This window comes from Diabrotica undecimpunctata, chromosome 6 (assembly GCF_040954645.1).
Source record: "Diabrotica undecimpunctata isolate CICGRU chromosome 6, icDiaUnde3, whole genome shotgun sequence".
In the NCBI taxonomy this organism is placed as follows: domain Eukaryota; kingdom Metazoa; phylum Arthropoda; class Insecta; order Coleoptera; family Chrysomelidae; genus Diabrotica; species Diabrotica undecimpunctata.
Genome location: NC_092808.1, coordinates 42,839,122 through 42,856,561, shown reverse-complemented (window position 1 = coordinate 42,856,561; position 17,440 = coordinate 42,839,122).

Below are 17,440 nucleotides of genomic sequence, written 5' to 3'. Positions count from 1 at the left end.
AAACCGAAATTTATTTAAAGAAACAATTACTTATAAAAGAAAAGACAGTTAAGATTTGATTTCACGTATAGTACCTCGGCCACGTGATGCGGAAGGAAGAAAAATATCAAATTCTTCATCTCGTTCTGCAGGGTAAAGTATTTGGCAGGAGAGAACCGAGACGCCGTCGTATCTCGTGGTTGAAAAACCTCCGACAATGGTTTGGGATGACCTCCGCGAAGCTGTTTCGCAGAGCAGTAAACAAAACCATGATAGCTTTGATGATCGCCAACATCCGGACCGGATAAGGTACTGAAGAAGAATAGCGTCCATATTGAAGCCTTTTTATTATTGCTTCTTTTGATGAAAAAAAATTGATTTTACTTGTAAAGCTTCTGTACCAGTCGCTCTGATGAATTCTGGTAAAATAAAAGATGTATAAGCAAATAACTAGAGGCACTACGTAAAATTAAATCCGAATTGTCTTTTGTCTAATGATTTTTGCTTAGATGAGGAGATATGTTGTGGAATGCAACTTTTAGATTCCCCATGTCTTTTTTACATTTTTTTTTCATCGTCTGTTTGGCCTTGAAATTTATAGAAGATGCAGATTAAAGCAAAAATCTAAATTTTGGTTTCGTCAATCAAACAATCTTCGCATTTCTACTTTGGTGTTTTAATTACTAATAGCTTAAACATAAACTTTTGCCTAAAGACAAACAATGACGTGAGCACTGCTTGGATCATCTCATTACATGTTAACAGAAAGAATTTTGTAAAAAATATACAGAAATAAAAGATGGAAATATGCAACATTCTTTATAAAACTACGTAGGCTAATAATGACAGCATATACGTCAAAAGTAAATGACAACTACTATTCTATTAATAATGCCTATAAAAAGCAAAGGTCGGTGCAGGATAATACTGAGATGTAAAGAAGGTGTAGGCGAGAATGTGAGGTAGATTGGACCTGAACTTTAAAAACAAATGAAAAGGAAGAGGAACTACTGAAGAAACGTACTGGCAGAATTCACCAGAAAAGATAGATGCTCGACAAGTAAAGTCTTGCTTTTGCGTTAGCCTAATCACCTCAACATATTTTCTACTGTTCCATTTTGCCCAGTTCACTCCATCCATTGACCTATTCATCGATCTATGTGATACATTCAACGTCCAAATTAGGATCATCCACATTTCATTAATTTCCTGATTTTTGTCAGATATAAGTAAATCTTTGTCCAAAAAGGTGATGGGGTATAGAGAACACACAATCCACGCGTCAGGATTATATCTGGTAGACAAATGCAAAAGTTTAGAATTGAGATATTTACAGTAGTAATGGAAATGTAAACCTTTATGCTCCACTTGGAGAATACACCTCTATATTCGATAAAATGATGGAGCATAACAGTATCACAGTATCGCAGTATTAACAGTTAGAGTTCAAATACGTTGATCTAAAGATGACAAAGCTTAGGTATAACAAAAAAAATGGGCTGGAACCAAACACTTTCTATGAAGACAGCATACTCGGAAAAGCAGATGGCAAAATGTATGTTGGACGAACATGCAACTCAATCGGCACAGAGTCATAACTATATTGCATGATGGACATGTATCATTCAAGCGCAACCTGAATAGAATTCGGTTGTTTAACAGAAACATACGCGAAACACACTTTTGGAGACTACCATTTCAATCCAATAATATTACGTAACCATATTTTATACTTTATTTCACCTTAGGAACGGAATTTTGGCTTATATAGATTAGTGTTGCCAAACAAAACAGGCACCTATTGCTACTAGGCTGCCAATATAAAGGTCATTCAGCAGAGCCATATTCAGCAATGTGTAGATTAAATAACTTAATTTTACGTGGATACCTATAGTTGAATAGAGAATAATGTATTATAAATACTTGTTTATTTAATAGACAGATATAGGTATGTAATTATTATAGGTCTGATAAAAATAGTAAAATTTTACTATTGTTTAGTATTACATAACTTTCCCTAAACAAGGACGTTATATTATTTAGAATTATCTAATTTTCACTTTTTGCCGGACTATTACTAACATACTTTTCGAATTTGTCAGTTTGTGTTCGCCAATTTTCACACTAGTACATAATTTACTGTACTCCGTCCACCTACTTACCTTATCAGGAAACTTTGTTAGGAGTCGACAAATGAAATTCATACATAAAACAATATATTCAACAACACAATGATGTAAGCGGCTGAATGTACACTCAAGTAATAAAAATACACCAACAATTATTAAATGGTGGTATACATATAAAAAATAAACAGTATTATGATTGATAAATACCTTTACAAATACAATATAATGGAATCATACACAAATTAAATTATCAGCAAAGAGAGTCTGATGCTATACAAAAATATTCAACTAAGGTTGATTAAAGAAAGTCTCTCTTTGCTGTTTAATGGGCATATCTTGAGATACTGGGTATAGTAAATATAAAATGAATAACAAATAACACAAAACGAATTAAAAGTAAATTCAAAGAATACTACAAGATTACAGAAAAAAAAATTTAACCAACCCGCACTGGTAAAGTTAATTATCTGTTCGCACTGTTGTTTAATGATTATTAAAGAATTTAATGTTCGTAATTATTATTTATTAGGATTTCTTAGTAGCTAATGGAAAGTTCGTAAGGAAATATTATATGTTCTTTAAATTGAATGCAAAAACAGTAGTTACTCTTAACTACAGGTGAAGACAAGGATGAACGTAGATTCGCCCAGATAATTAAAGATACTAGGATTACTTACAGTAAATCTTGATTACTGCTACACTGCACTGAAGTTATACACTATACTTGTATCAAGCACTGAAGTTATTTAAATTAAAAGGTACTTTATACCAATATTTAATCTAATATGATATTAGATTAAAAGATTTCAAATATATAAGTGTATACACACTGAGAATGAAAATGCACAGAGACGGTAAGGTAACGAGCATCTATCCTCTCAGACCCCCCAACTAGAAGTCCCTTTCTTCTCTAAAAATTTACGAAACTACCCAAGAAAGGTGGGATATCTCCCACTCAAAAACGATAGAACAGTATCCATTTCTAAGAAGGTAAAAAGTCCGAAGGGTTCGAGGTAAACAACGATTATAGTAACTTGGAACGTGACGAAAATAAAATCTTCGGAATTAGGTTTTTACAAAAAAATTACTATAGACGTGCTTTCGACGATATTTAACAAATCTATCAAAGGAACAGATGCGAAACAGGAAAGAAATTAACTAAGGATTAACCAAACCGGCGTCTTTAAATAAGTAGGTAGATTCTTCCGTAATATTTTGGTAGTTTCCAATAAAATTTAACAACCTATTTGCGAATACGACCATGGGCGTATCAGCCACGGAGGTAGAGGGATTAGAAATAATTTAATATATTAACTATAAAAAAAATGTTAAGATAATTTTTTTTTATTTTTTATGCATTCTCTGTTGCCGTCCATAAAAAGTTAAATTTTTTCTCTTTTAAAACTTTCTGTATGCTTAAAGTTTTAGTGAGTGGTACTTGTTAATTAGGTCAAACATGTATACTGACTATACATATTAAACAACGTTGATTACGATCCTGGTGGTTCACTGAATATACATTCTGCGATCCAATATCTGATGAGCAAAACATAAAATAAACTTTAGAAATTTATTTAGCAAATTTAGACCACTAAAGTACGGCAATAAATTTACTGCTTACCTATATATCGGAGTATGTTCATCTTTGTACCAAACCACGAGGACCACAGAATCGTTAGGAGCGGTTGCCGTTAAGTCGCAGGGCAATAGGGCAGTTCCCTTGAGCAGGGCCTGAACGTGAGCTATAACGCCACCTGGAACATAAATTAAACTCTTTTGAAAACGTTAAATTTGCAACCGGTTTGCATTATTCAATATGCGCCTGATAGCTAGGGCGTTTAAGGTAATTTATAATGGCGTATGTGTGAGCAAGCGGGTGTATTGGAAATTAATGAAAGAATTTTTAAATTACAGTAACACAGGAATAGTTTCGTAATTAATAGTAGTAAAAAGTTTACATTCTAAAGTTTGTACAAACACTGTTAAACTCATCGTGATTCGACTGTGTTTCACATATGCTTTAATTGTTTTGACCTTTATTATGTGTATGTCTATGCCTTGTTGAGTTTCCAGTTGTTCATTCGTCGTTGTTTGTTTTCCATCGATTGGGAGATTTTTGCAAGCGCTTCCTGAAAATCATATATGGAATTATCTATGTTTGTTTTTTCAAAATAGAATTTAGATTTGCAAAAATAAAAAATATGTAGAATATTAACTGTGATTTTGCGTGAAACATCTACAAAAAGATTTCAATCTACGGGAAACAAACAACCAACAACCTGGAAAATTTACAAAATTCTTCCATTAAACATTATAACATTATATATATATATATATATATATATATATATGACACACATATGACACATATGTGTCATTAATTTGCACTTAACTTTTTTGCTCTTCAAGTTACCGGTATTTGTGATAAAAAATGATAAAGATACATTATTTTACAAAAAAAACGGTATACTTATTAATAATTTCAAAACTCAACAGTTTTTGAGATAATCGCATTTTACAAATCAACTGCATAATTCTGATTTAACGCAATTACTTCAGGCAACGAAAGAAAATTGGAGAAAAACATCAATACTTTTGACTTTTGGTATAAAATACCTTTGATAAAGTTATTAGTTAACGAAATATTATATAAAATAAATATATCAACAGGATAATTAATAACAGGATTTCACAAAATAACAGAATAATTGGATTTTACATCAAACATTTTACGTTTTGTATTAAATTAAAGTCATTATCAAAACCTTTTATTTACAAACCAAATTAAGAAATAGTTAAACTAAATAACATTAAACTTTTGTCTAAGTGTTCGATGTTCGATTGTTCACCTTTTTCTTTACCACGACACGCATTTTAAACAGAAATTTTAAATAAACGTATGATTTGGAACCTTTGGTAATTATTTTTTACGGACATGCGAATTATCTTGTAACTTGAATGGTGAGCTTTATTTACATTTTTTATAATTTTTTATTTTATTGATTTATTGGAAGAATTGTCATCAAACTTAAGGCTAAACTAAATACAACTTTCCTGAACGTTTGATTGTTCGTGGTAGTCATAATCCTTGGTCTTGTGGTGAGATATTAATATAATTATTTATTTCATAAATATCCCAAAATAATACTTATTATTATACTTATAATACTTATAATAAATAGTGCAGCAATTTCTTCAGAAACATTGATGCTATTTAATATGGGACGATATTTTATGGAATTTTATGGAATATATTGACAAATGTATTAAAGAAAATGGTGGACATACCGAACACTTACTTATCCGCCGAATATCCCTCGGACATTGATAAATGCCTCATAATTTCATGACAAATTTCTCAAGTTCGTTGCTTGGTAACAGCATTCAGCCTTTTTCGATTGTCATGAAATTATCTCGTCTGTTATCAATGTCCTAGGGATATTACTACTGATAACAAATTTATTGTTATTTAGTTAACTATTTTTTAATTTGGTTTGTAAATAAAATGTTTTGATTATGGCTTTAATTTAGTATAAAACGTAAAATATTTGATGTAAAATCATATCATTCTGTTATTTTGTCAAAAGTATTGATGTTTTTGTGTATTTTTTTTTTCGTCGCCTGGAGTAATTGCGTTTAATCAGAATTATGCAGTTTATTTGTAAAATGCGATTATCTAGAGAACTGTTAAGTTTTGAAGTTATTAACGGGTATACCTTTCTTTTGTTAAAATAATGTTCCGTTAATATTTTTGATCACAAATAGCGGTCACTTGAAGAGCAAAAAAGTTAAGTGCAAATGGATGCCACATATGTGGCATATGTGGCGCCCTCTAGTAGCTACATCAAAATATGCATCAAATTATAGTTTCTAAAATTTAATAGTATCCAGTTGTAAATTTTTATACATAAATGTTTACAAACATGAAAGTTATAGCGAAAAATAAAATTTTAAATTTCCATTTTAACACCCTGTATCTTTGTTAATATCAACATTTTATTAAAGCAATTTGGCTTAAATCGTAATATAGGAATAATTATTTACAACACCCAGATATTCACTTACATTGCAGAAACAATTTTGCCATAGAAAAGATTTTAATTTACCTAGAAATTTATTTAAATTTGTTTCACATTTAATACCGTTGGGAAGATGATTGAAAAGTCTTATACCCATATAATACTGAAATTATTCAAATCGTGCTGTATTATGTTTTGGTAGACTGATGAAGTCATTTTGCCTAGTTGAGTACTTATGATAATCAGAGTTTAAATGAAAAGTAGTTATATTGGTTTTTACATGTAGTATACATTTAAAAACATGTATAGAAGGTACTGTAATTTTGAAAACATTGTCGCTATGAATGCCTGTATGGCAAATTAAAAATTAACCGAATTATCATTTTCTGAGAGACAAACGCTTTTGTAGCATCCACAGCAAAACCTCAAAGATTTACATTGAAGGCCCAGTGAGAATAAACAATTGCATAATAAACATTCAATAACTGTACTATTTCAAGAAAACTTTTTAATTGCAACATAATTGCAATAATATTGCAATTAACTACTATTTATTATTTTGTATAAATAATTAATTTGAGATTTCCAGCTCATGTTACTATCAAGATACAAACCTTATAGTTTAGTGGAAGTTGTAGAATGAACCAGGCTATCATTTATTTTATAGAAAACTGGTAACTTGATTTTGATCTATAGTAAAATTGCATGCTTGTGGTTTTTTTAGCATTAACAAGCAAAGCATTTTTTAAACACCACTCTGTAAAATCTTGTGATATAACATTCAGTTGAACAGTTAATTCCTCGGCACTTAACCCTAGAAAGGTGGACTATTATTTACTGACAGTTATGGTGGACTATCGTAATTTTTACGACATCTAACAAAAAATTGAAAAAAAAATACAAATATAATTATAAACACTTTTATTACAATAAATTAGAAAAAATGTAAGTATTAGTAAGTGGTACACATATAAATAAAGTCGATGTACACTACTCGTTTGCACACATTGTACATATATTACCTCGGTGTTCGCCACATATAGCGTGATGGCATTGGTTGCAATATGTGGTAGTCATGCGCCTCTTTTTACTCGGACAATGGAAACATGCCTTGCGTTTCTTTTTTTCAAGTAACGGACGTTCAACTTCTTCGGAAATTTTGAGGACATCTTTAATATTTTGCTTAAGATTTCGACGTAAAGTTGGAATACACAATCGTTCTCTCAGCCAGGGTTCGGCGAGATGACGAGCCAATTCAACCATATATTCGTATCTGGATAAAACTGTTCTGTTTGCTTTTAATGTGTTTGTGGTGTAAATAACATACGAGTTAATACTTGCAATATTTATCATATTATAGAAGATACACAAAGGCCATCTCCTCGTTTTACGACCCGCATTCATATTCGAACACATTTGATCAAATGTATCCACTCCGCCTTTTGTTCCATTATAATCAGTTATTATAGTGGGTTTGCCATTTATTTTGGAAACATCAGCACCTTCGTGAAGTGTTGAAAGAAGTAAAACTACCTTATTTTTCTTTGGCATATATGATACCAATGTCTTTCTTTTATCAAAACAAAACATAGATGTATTGGGGACTCTGTTCTTTACATTTAACAATTCCTGTGGAATTTCTCTTTTATTTTTGCGAAGAGTTCCGATAATTGTCAGTTTGTACTGATCTTTTAATAACTCCTCTGCTAAGCTAACTGATGTAAACCAGTTGTCCATGGTAATATTTCTGTTACTACCATGAACTGATTTTGTAAGTTCCTTTACAAAATATGTACCCAACGGCAAACCATTTGTATTGGTTTTCTTGCCTAAATAAGGAATAGCATCGATCATATATTTCGAAGAGCTGTCACACATCATTACGATTTTGAGACCATACGAATTAGGTTTATCAGGTAAATACATTCGAAAAGGGCAACGTCCTCGAAATCCTACTAACTGTTCATCAATAGTCAAATAGGATGAAGGTGTATATGATTCTCTGCAGGTGGTAATAAAAATGTCCCATATTTCGCGTATATGCGCAAAAGGATCATCTTGCTGCCTTTCTTTTCGTGTTTCTTTTTCATCAAACCTAAGACAGTTTATGAGATATTTAAAACGCTGACCACTCATGCAAGCCTGATAAAATTTTCCTGATATATTACTGTCAAACATATATTTCACAGATAGATGACTGTCTTTATTTGCTGCAGACATTATCAAAATTGCCAATAAAGCTTGTAGCTCATTTTTACTCATGTCAGAAATATTAGGACGACTGGCATATTTTTTAGATTGTCTTGTAATTTCAGTATTTGAGTGTAACAGAGTACGACATAATATATCCTCTGAAAAAAAATGTAAGAAATATTCTTCAACTTTTGTGTAGTTTTTGGCATTTCCTTTGGGACCAGCTATAAAATGAATAATATTTCTAGCTGCCGTTCTTTTTGACAATGAAGGTATTTTGTTTGACCACTTATGCCCGTTTTTACCTTTTAGAGCCTTTCCCGGATTTACAATAAACTGAGAAACAGTGGAGTTCTCACCTGATGTTCCAGGTACTTCTTCTGTAGATTTTTCGCTTTCCACCACTATTGCTTTTATATCTGCATCCATTAAATTTACAGATGAACTGGATACACTGGATGGCTGGAAAATTTTGGAATTATCACTATTTTTAGAGTCATCTTCTTCATCTGAATCGTCCGATTCAAACTCCAAAGCATCTTCTTCTAACTCCCAGTCACTTCCACTATCTTCAAAAGGTTCCTGCTCACTATCTTCACCATTCATTATACGCTGTATTTCATCGTTTATTTCACTTGCCGTTAAAGGTTTTCGTGATGACATAGTGCTACAATTAAATAAAATAATATTTACTACAAATATAAAAAAGAATTAGATAATGACTTACCAAAAACGTCACCGGCGTCCAAATAAACTTGAGAGAAAAAAACTAACGTAGAAGGTGGACTTTCGTAAAATTGACGACGTGCCCTCAAAAAATCTAATACATAAATACAGTAGTGGAGAAACGCACTCACCGCCTGTTAAATCAAGACTAAAGAAACAGCTACTGAGAAGTGTATGGGCAGAGGTTACGCGACTGCACCCGAACTGCGGCGAAAACCGAGGAGCGTCGTCAAATTTACGATAGTCCACCTTTCTAGGGTTAAAGCTGATGTAGCAATAGTTGTGTCATCTGCATACATAAATATTATGTTATTTGAACTGACATATCTGGGCATATCATTATGTTATTTGAACTAACATATCTGGGCATATCATTATGTTATTTGAACTGACATATCTGGGAATATCATTAATATAGCATAGGAATATTAATGGTCCCAATATTGAACCCCAATATCAATATCCCCATAATCTGATTGTGGTTCACTAAGTTTAACGAGTATCTTCCTAAAATGTAAATAAGATGACAGCCATAATGAGAACTGACCCTAAAACCAAGATTTTTTAACTTCTCTAGAGTAACTCTTACGTTTGTGGTATCAAATGCTTTTGAGAGATCAAAGAAAAGTGCCCCCACAAAATCTCCCCGATCCAGTGCGATGTGAATAAAATTAAGTAATTCAGTGGTATCACCCTCTGTTGATCTTCCAAGCAGAAATTTATGTTGGTTGGAAAATAATATATTGTATTTAATAAGGAAAATATACATTCTTTTGTATCCAATTTTTTTATAATTTTTGTCAAAATAGTAGGAACCGTAACTGTCGTGTAATTATCTAAAACAGAATTATCTCCACTCTTGAATATTGGAGTTACAACTCCTACCTTCAAGCTATGTGGAAAAATACCCTGTTCCACTGATAAATTTATTAAGTCTGCAAGGGGTTGCTCTATATATTCACTATGACACTATATTAATTTAGTTGATATGCATCCAATACCTACTGAGGTAACATTTTTCAAGGAGCCAATAACCTTTCTGAAATCATACTCATCTACAGGACAAAAATATAAGGATTTAAGTATCTACATTTGTGGTATAATGATCAAAATTGGTATTTATAAAAATATTTATAATTTTATTTTTAAGGCAAGTAGTAAAATGCTCTACAAAAAAATTTGCCATCTCATATTTATTAGTAATAATTTTATCAGCAAGTTGGATTTTATCAAAATTATTCGGTTTTACCGTCTTACCTACTTTTTTTAATAACCGTACGCCACATAAACTTCTGCTTTTGCTGTATATTATTCTGACGTTCTTAACTATTTTGAAAGAAATTCTTTTTTGTTTCGTCGATTCTCAAATCATTTCCCTAGTGTAATATATCATTTGTTACCCAACTATTTTTAGATTTATTGCATATTCTTTTTGTAGTCATTGGACAAGATATGTCAATATAGTATGTAAGTGCCTTCAAAAATGTTTCAAAGGCCAAATTAGCGTCATCGATATCAGTGAAAAATATTCAGTGAAAAATTTGTTTTGTAGATTTAATAAATTCTATTGGGAAATATTTGTACTTTTTGTACTTTTTTTTTATTTAGCATCTAATAACAAAAATTCTTCAAAACCTCTATATTGGAGCCAAGTAAGAAAGTTTTTACAACAACCAAATATAAGAAAAAAGTGTTGATGACCGAGGAAATTCTAGAGTTGATGAATGAAAGGAGAAAAAACAAAACCATCAATACGATCCGCTATAAACAGCTTTAAAACAAAATAAGAAGAAAAATTAGGGAGGCTAAAGAAACCTACTTCTCTGAAAAATGTAAAGAAATAGAAAAACGGCAAACAGATATGACAACTTTAATCTACATAAAAAAGTCAAAGAACTAGCCGGAGGAGGAAGTCGAAGACCGACGATGGAAAGAGTATATCGAGGAATAATTTGATGACCAGAGAGTAGCTAGTACATCTGTAGATAGCCAAACGGGAGATGTAGGCCCAGAGATAACCAAATCAGAGGTTAGTCAGGCATTAAACTCAAGGAAAACCAATAAATCTGCTGGTCCAGATGAATTACCAATTGCCATTAAAGTTGGTCAACGAGAAAAACCTGGACATAATAGTAGAACTGTTCAACGCTATCTATACTACGGGAATCATCTCTAGAAAAATGTTGACATCAGCATTTGTGTGTTTGCCAAAGAAAGTGAATACCAAAGCGTGCAGTGACTATCGAACCATAAGCTTAATGTCACATACCTTGAAAATTATGTTAAAAATTATCTACGCCAGAATTCACTCTAAACAGGAGCTGGATATTAATGACACACAATATGGGTTCCGAACGGTATGGGTACCAGAGAGGTACTATTCTCCTTCAACGTGCTGACGCATAGATATCTGGATGTTAACCGTCCTCTTTACATCTGTTTTATAGACTACAATAAAGCGTTTGATAAAGTAAAACATGACCGACTCATGGAAAGTCATAAAAATAAAAACCTAGATGAAAGAGATTTAAGGCTAATAATAAGCCTTTATTACAATCAGCGAGCAATAGTACGAATTGAAAAAGAGACATCTGAAGAAATGGAAATGAAGAGAGGAGTCAGGCAAGGCTGCATACTATCACCTCTATTATTTAACACTTATTCTGAAGAGGTAATTCGAGAAACTCTGGAAGATGAAATAGTCGGCATAAGAGTAAATGGAGTCTTAGTTGACAACATAAGATACGCAGATGATACAGTAATAATAGCCGTAAGTTTACAAGACCTGGAAAGACTCATAAGTAAAATAGTAATGTGTAGTGGGGAGTACGGACTCTTGCTCAATATTAAAAAGACGAAGTTTATAAAAATTTGTAAAAACAACCATAATACTAAAGAAATCTTAACAGTAGAAGGCCAGCAGGTCGAAAGAGTAAAAAAGTACACTTACCTAGGAACACTTATAACAGAAAATAATGACTACACTGCAGAAATCAAAGTCAGAATCGAACAAACACGTTCTAATTTTATAACAATGAAAAAGGTCCTATGTGGCAAAGATTTAACATTAGCTCTTAAAGTGCGCCTAAAAAAATGTTACGTATACAGTGTACTATACTATGGAGTGGAATTACGGACGTTAAATCTAGACACAATGAGACGAATTAACGCCATTGAAATGTGGACCTATAGAAGAATTATGAGGGTTTCCTGGGTAGATAGAGTTACGAACAATGAAGTACTGAGAAGGAATAGGTAAAGAGAAGGAAGTTGAACTTACAATTAAAGAAAGAAGGCTACAGTATCTCGGACATGTGATGCGGGACAAGAAGTATGGCATCCTGCGACTCATAATGCAAGGAAAGATAGATGGCAAAAGAAGCATTGGAAGAAGACGAATTTCATGGCTTAAGAACCTGAGAAAATGGTTTGGATGCAACTCAAAACAACTATTTAGACTTAATACCTCAAAATATAAAATAGCTATAATGACTGCCAACCTCCGTAGCGGAGATGGCACCTGAAGAAGAAAAGAAGAACAAAAATTACACTACTATGTAACCGCAATCTTTCCTTCAATCTCTGCTACAGGATGGTTAAATGCTATATATGGTCCATAGGTCCATATGGTTATGATGCATGGAAACATGGACGTTCAGAGTACCTTCCATTAATAAGTTGGAGGCCTTCGAAATGTGGACGTTGCGAAGAATGTTCCGCATACCATGGACAGATAGAGTGAGAAAGGAGGAAGTCTTAAGAAAGGCAAATACTGAGAGAGAACTACTCAATTTGATCAAGGTATGAAAAATTGGATACATCGGCCATATTCTGTGAGGAAAAAAAACGCAATCTTTCAACTAATCATCCAGGGAAAGATTGAAGGCAAGAGAGAAGTAGGTCGCAAACAAATGTCGTGGCTATGGAACATAAAGAACTGGACAGGTATAAACAACACTGACAATCTTTTGCATGAACGCACTATAGGTGCACGGCACTATAAGAAGAAGAAGAACAAAAATTCCAAACTAAAATGATCTCCCAAAATAAAATCTTTGGTAATTTTCTCAATTCACATCTACAGTTTGTAAGAAACTAATCTAATTTAGTTTTAGAAATTTTTCCATTTTTGTCTTAGAGATTCGTATAGGTTATTTATTTTGACACTTTAAATTAAAACTTTGTATAAAGTCAGTAAGAAAAATTTTTACTTAGAGTCTTTAAGATAATCTATATTAAAATAGGTAGTGGTTTTAAAATGTTTAAAACAATAATTTAGACACGAGTAAAGTTTGTTTACAAATACCTCAATACCGCCAGAAGGGGCTCAGTAAATATTAATAAGACAATACATACTATCTCTTAGGCTAAAGGTAACAAAATAACATTTAAAATGTATTTCTTATTTTATTTCTTATTCTTAGGTTTATAAGATAAACAGTCTTTTATGTACGTCTAAACATCTCCATGAGATTTATCTTTTCTTGTGAATGACGCTACTTGGTTATAATTTTGAAAACAGAATAAATTCTTATTTATATTGCTACACCACATTTCAGATACACATAGAGCATCAGGATCCTCTGAGCTTAATATTACCTTAATTCTGATACTTTTATTAGTTATCAATTAAGAGTTAACACTTATGATTTTAAAATTTTCGAAAGAATCATCTACCTGATTATTATTATTTTGTGTATGCGCATCAACGTCGTTGGTTATGTCGAATTTTTCAGATGCGTTCTCTGTAGGTATAAAAACGCTGGACATATGCTCCATGAGGCCATTTATCACAGTCCATAGCATTTTGGAAATTAGACTCATAAATGCTTACATTAATGAGGAATATATATCTGGATGTTTCGAACTAAGTGACTCACTGCTTACTTCTGGGAACTGTGATTGTAGCATATTTAGTAAGTCATTTGCGTTCACCTGTGGATCCACCCACATGATCCAAACGAAATTCGTTTGAATGATGTAGGTAATTAGGTGGACACAATTAAAAAACAACGAAGGTGCGGTCAATGTGTCAATATGGCAAGTGTAATAAACATCGATGCATTAAATGTAATGTAGGACTTCATCCCGAGCAATGTTTAGTCAAATATCACACATTATAAAAATAATAAAATAAATAATGTTTTATGAGGTCTTCTTCTTAGAGTGTCGTATCCCTACGGAACGTCGGCGACTACCATGCTTATAATATTGTTATACTGATCTCGGTCTTGCGCTACGTGTAGCAATTGGTCCGCTGTCAAACCTGTCCACTGCCGCAAATTCCTCAACCAAGAGAGTTTCTTCCGTCCTATCTATTTCTTTCCTTCGATTTTACCGTTGAGAATTAGCCGAAGGAACATATCTTGGTCCTCTGATTATATGTCCAAGATATTCTAGTTTACGCCTCTTAATAATATTTAATAGAGTTCGTTGATGTCCCATTCTTCGTTTCTGGTTCTGCTAGTCCATGGAATTTTTAGTATCCTTCGATACAACCACATCTCAAACGCCTCGATTTTATTCATGATATCGGCGTTTAAATTCCAAGTTTCACATTCATACAAAAATACAGACCACACGTAACATCTTCTAAACTTTTCACGGATTTCCAAATTTAATGAGTTATTGGATAATAGAGGCTTGAATTTTTGAAATGAGTTTCTTTCCTGTTCAATTCTACATCGAATTTCGAAGGATGGATCCAGATTTTGGGTAATCCAACATCCAGCGTATTTGAATCTCTGAACTCTCTGCAGCGGTTGTTGGTTTAATATCAGTTGGGTTGCGCCGATATCCACTTTACTGGTCACCATGTATTTAGTTTTATCGATATTTATCGACAGTCCCCAATTTGTGCATTCCATGTCAACTCTATTGATAAGCTCCTGCAGATCGTCGATGTTTTCAGCTTGAATCACAGTATCGTCGGCGTACCGTATATTGTTAATTATGTCTCCTCCTATGATAAGTCCTTTTTGATCTTTTAAAGCTTCCCTAAATAGATTCTCAGAATACACGTTAAAGAGTGTGGGAGACAGTACACAGCCCTGTCTTACGCCTCGTTCAATACTGATTGGCTTTGATTCTCTGTTGTTGGTATTAATACTGGCTGTTTGGTTCCAGTAAAATTTGGCAATAAGTTTGATGTCTTTCTCATCTAGTTGGATGCTCTGCAAGGCGGTAATTAGTCTGGTATGCTGAACGCGATCAAATGCCTTTTCGAAATCAATGAGGTAATGTGTATGATATATCATGCACCAAAAAAAGACAGTTACAAAAAAAACCTATTTTGCACAAAATCCCTTCGTTGGCTCAGTGAAGATGTTCGTTCTGTTGTAATGGAAACACCAAATAATAGTAGCAGAGTTTATTGTTGAGACGTACACTATGGGTGTAGACCCGGGATTACTTTGAGTAGAGACTGATGAAGTTGATCGTTGAAGACTATATGTTCGTTGAGTGAATATTGATTGAATGCTTCTCTAGTCAAGAGATATTAGTTTTATATAAATTCTATTTGGGTCAATATTTTTCGCGTGCCTAGCGTGATATGTGTATTTAATTTATGTAAATTGTTTAACTTTGTCAGTACTTTTGACTGATGTCCAAATTATTATTTATAATTGACCAAATGTGTATGTAACCTAATTAACTACGTGTGTGTATTTAATAACAAATAGATTCATTCGGTCTACTGGGTGATAAAATTATACTGTCCAATTTCGGATATGAATTATGAAGATTTGGTATTGGACATACTGCGGAATCGGGCAATCTGGCCCAAGTGTCAATACTCAAAGTTTACATATAAGTATTACATAACATAGTAAAATTCAAACATGATAAATTATAAATAGTTTAAGAATAATCAATAATCTTCCAACCGTACCCTAGCTATCAATGTCCGACTCTATCTCTAGATTAAAATTAGGGCAATTGGATGAAAATGTGGAAAGTGGGATGTCAACTTGGGAAGTCGACCGTACATTGTTGTGCCGATTACTAACTAATACAGGTACTTCCTGTTCGTTAGTCTGAGTTTGTGGATTCCCTGAACGACATAGTCGTGCAACAGGACGGTACTTCCATAACGTGAGTATCCCAATTATTACCATTATAGTAATGATCCCGGTGGCCACAAAATAATGCCAATTAGATTCGTGAATCGATCGCCACTGCGTATGCGTCATTTCTTGTTCCAGACTCTCCTCCTCAAGTAACACATGACGTAGCTCTCCTCCTGGTATGTCAAGGTAGGTGTTTAGAGGCGTGTTAAACTTGCGGGGTGTCCTCGCCACCAGTTGGGCCACGGGAGTGATTGGCGACTTCAGGTAACTCGTCACTGCTCTGTCCACCCCACTGCTAGTGGGGAGTAATGTAATATTTTTCGTTTGGGCGATACATTTGGGTGAAAGCTTCAGGAATGTGACTCGTTCCAGTACTCTTTTGCTCCGATTTCCATCGCAAATAATGGATATGTGTATCGTGACTGGCGTGATAACTAGCCAGAGGTTGGGAGTACCCATCTTACTCCATTGAGCTGTCTGTATTGTCCTGGCTACCACTGGACATGTGCTATTCTTAGATCGCTCATAAATTTCTTCTAGTATGCAGTTTGGTTGGGTATCCATGTTTCTTATAGCCGTTGGTGAGCACGCTATCTGCGCCTTTGTCAACAGTAAGCACCTTTCTCTATCTTCCGTGGTCAATTCGAAGTAGTGCAGTGTGTTATAATCTACGACCAGTAGATTCCTTGGGGCGACAAATGTGCGCAACACCGACCCCTCAACGTTAAGTGGTATGGCCGTGACTTTGAGCATGCTGTACTTATTTTTCCCTGTCACTATGAGGTAGCCGATGACTGTTATATATCTGTCGTCATGACTGACTTCTGTTTCTATAATGGGTTGTCGTCGTATTTCGACCCCTTGAGGCAGTATCTGCCCTGCTTTCCCTATTAATTTGGTTATTTCATCCGGTTTCACTATATCAATGAAGTGTCCGTGGTTATAGTGAAGGTTTAATATTCCCTCGTAAAATTGAGTATATTCGTTTATGAAGTCCATAACTTGTAATGCTATCGTTTGTATTCGTAACGTGCTATATTCGGTTTCTAGTTTTTGTGCTTTGTCTTCTACTTCGTTAAGTCCTTTAGATATTTCTTGTAGACCTGTGATTAGTGCTTTGTTAAACTTGTTCATTTGCTCGTTTATCCTGTTCTCTGTGTGATTGATTGATGTTATTGTTTCTAACATTATCTTCGCCTGGTGCTGTGATTCCTTTATTAGCTCCTTTTGGTTATTATCTAATGCTTCAATGTTACTGTAGGCTTCGTCATTGACTCCAAATACTGAGGTTAATATTGTTCCTAATATTCCTCTTCTTTCCCTT